Consider the following 3182-nt stretch of genomic DNA (forward strand, 5'->3'; position numbering starts at 1 on the left):
ACTCAGGAACTGGAGGGTTTTGTTGAGTTTTCAAACCCAGAAGTGGGCTTGGAATTTTTACCCTACAATAAGTTTGCTCTCTGTCTGTTCCAGGTTTAGGTTGGGCAGAGAACTGTGGCCTCATTCCAAGCATTTGTACTTAGAGAACTGTTTTATAAAATGGGATTATCCAGGACAAGCAGAGGGAAGCAATGGCTTCTCTCACACATAGTACATGTGGTTAACGTAGAGCAGGGCACAGCCTGTACACACTCAATGACAGAATGGTGCCCAGGCTCCTCTATGGATATGGAAATCTGTGTGTGGTATAAGTCCTCGTTCTCACAGCCTAGAATTTACCTAGAACCTACACACATCCTTTTGCATACTTTAGATGTCTCTGAATGACTTATGGCACATAATGCTATGTAAATGCCATATAAATAGTAGTTGTACTACATTATTAGGAAAAAAGTACTCTAGATACATTTCCCTCGATATTTCCCATTCACTGTTGATTAGATAGGTTCAGAATTCAAGAATATGGAACAGTGGGGAGGGACTGGCTACATAGTGATGCCTTACTAGAAAATATGAAAGAATGGGCCTGTGGTTTGAGCTCTCTTAAGTTTGTGTGTGTGCGCACACGTGTACATGTGTGCACAAGTGGTCAATATCATGTGTTTTTCCTTCGGTACTTTCTTTAGAGACAGGGTCTTTCATTGGCCAGAACTTTGACAAATAGGCTAGGTTGGCTGGCCAGCAAGTCTGAGACTCCCCTGCCTCTACCTCTCCATAGTGGGAATTGGAAGTGTACACTACCATACCTGGCTTCTGTTTTTTAACATGGGTTCTTGAGACAGAGCTCAAGTTCTTAAGCTTGCTGACTGAGCCATCTCTCCCTCGGGGTTCCTGATTACATTTTTTAAAGTAACCAATAAGAGGGGAGAAACTTTGTAAAATCTCCATTATAATTGCTCTTCACTCCAATGGAGGATACCTTCACTGTGACCATGACTCCATTCTAGTGAGAGTTGCTATGGATGCATTTCTGTTTGATCCAGAGTGACAGGTAGGATAGGAACAGCATGGGAAAGATGATCTGTCTGCCCTATGGAGTCTGTGCAAACACTGTTTCTTCTTTATAATGGTTCTAGTAAAGGACTTTTCATCCTCCCGCCTATGCCACTCCCAGGATCTTCTACTAGGTGAGTGGTAGAGTGATTAAAGACAGCACAGGACCAAATAAAGTATTATTGTTGTATTAAAATTATAAAGACTCAACAAGATTCTAGAAATTTTCAGTAAGCATAGATGATTCATTCGTTAAGTGGCACAAGGGGCCTGTTGCCTAAGCTCCTAATTTCCTTTAAACCAAACACGATGGTGATTCAAAGTCTAAAATTATCCCATCATTCTAATTCATGTGAACACAGATAACAACGTCTGATGGAAGCTGTCGCCAGTGCTGAAATGCTCTATTGGTGCATTATAAATCATGCTTGTTAGAAATGGACAAAAAATCAATAGGTCCATTGGCTCCATTGTATCTGTTCCAGCAAGTAATGACTAATCTCACACATCATGTACACTCTGTTGCCCTCTCCTTGTGAATTCAAGAAGGCAGTCAGGCTCAGCCCTCAGAACAAGCTTCTAGAAAGGTAAGTCATGTTCTCAACATGGTTATCTTAGTTAAGGTTTTATGTCCCGGTATCTGGTCTCCACAGTCTCTGGCCCGTGGAGACAAGAACGACTCGGACACCAAGTCGGGTTCATGCAACAGCTTCTTTACTTATGGCTTTTTCCTTTACAGCTCTCTTCCCCAGCAGCTTCTTCTCCTACCTCCGTCCTTCTCGCAGCAAGGGCTAAACTCCTTCTACTTAGAGCAAGGCTATATTCCTAACTCCCGGCAACAACAGCTTCTCTTACTATAACTAGCTTCTACTTAGGGCAAGGGCTAAACAACCTCCTATTACAACAGCTTCTCTTACTACTACTTCTACTCACAGCAAGGGCTAAAACTACTCTCTTCACTACTCGCCAACTCACCTCCTTCTAGCTCCACCCCACCTCATCCAATCAGAATTCACACAGGCTCCAGGCATGAGCTCAGGTTGTTCACAGATAGGCTGACAGTTCCTGATCACGAGGAACAGTCCAGCCTGGCTGGCAGCCCACTCATGCAGCCTCACTGTGCATGCTCGGGCAAGGCAGTAAACAAGTGGGTTTCCCGCAGTTTTAGTGCTGTGAAGAGACATCATGACTCATAAAAAAATAATATTTAACTGGAACTACTTACAAGTTCAGAGGTTCAGTCCATTATCATCATGGCAGGAAGCACGGCAGCACAGAGACAGACATGGTCCTGGAGATGAGCTGAGAGTTCTACATATTGATTGGAAAACAGCCAGGAAGAGAATGGATTTGTTTGAAACTAGGCAGACAAGCATATATATTACCTCAAAGCCCCACCTCTCCAGTGACACAATTAATTTAGCAAGACTACACCTCCTCCAATAAGACCACACTTCCTAATAGTGCTACTCCCTAAGGCCAAGCATTGAAATGGATCTATTAGGATGGGATGGGACAGACCTATTCAAACAACCACATTGGTCATAAGTATTTTCTTTCAGATTCTGTTACATAACTAAAATTGTGTCCAAGGCAGATCCTGCATAGGCAGTCACCTTTTATGTGATGTCTGTAGTCACACTGTGATTCAGAAAATGTTTGGTGTTTTTTTCCTTAATCTTAATTTTCAAAAGTGTGCTTCTTAAAAATTACTACTCTAGCTGCAGAGACGGCTCAGCCTAGAGAACTAAGATTCAGTCCCAGCACCCATGTCGGGCAGTTCACTAACACCTTTAAGTCCAGTTCCAAAGAATCCAACATACTTTTTCCAGACTCTCCAGCCTGAATGTACATGTGTGTGCACACATGTTCATCACACACACATAGTACTTGACTATTCCAATTGGTGTGCATGGACATTAAACTGAAATTCTTTGATCAGGTCTACTGTGATTTGTGATAAACCGTGAATCTGGCTCTGGTCCACCCAAGAGAGTCACTTTCTAATATTCTTATTTTCAGATCCTTCTAAGTATGGCTGTGATAGCAGCCATTTAACAAATAAAACATCACATTTCTATATGAGTCCACTGATTGGTTGCCATCAGATAGAATCATGTGATAGAAAA

The sequence above is a fragment of the Mus caroli genome, chromosome 18 (assembly GCF_900094665.2).
Source record: "Mus caroli chromosome 18, CAROLI_EIJ_v1.1, whole genome shotgun sequence".
NCBI classification, from domain to species: Eukaryota; Metazoa; Chordata; class Mammalia; order Rodentia; family Muridae; genus Mus; species Mus caroli.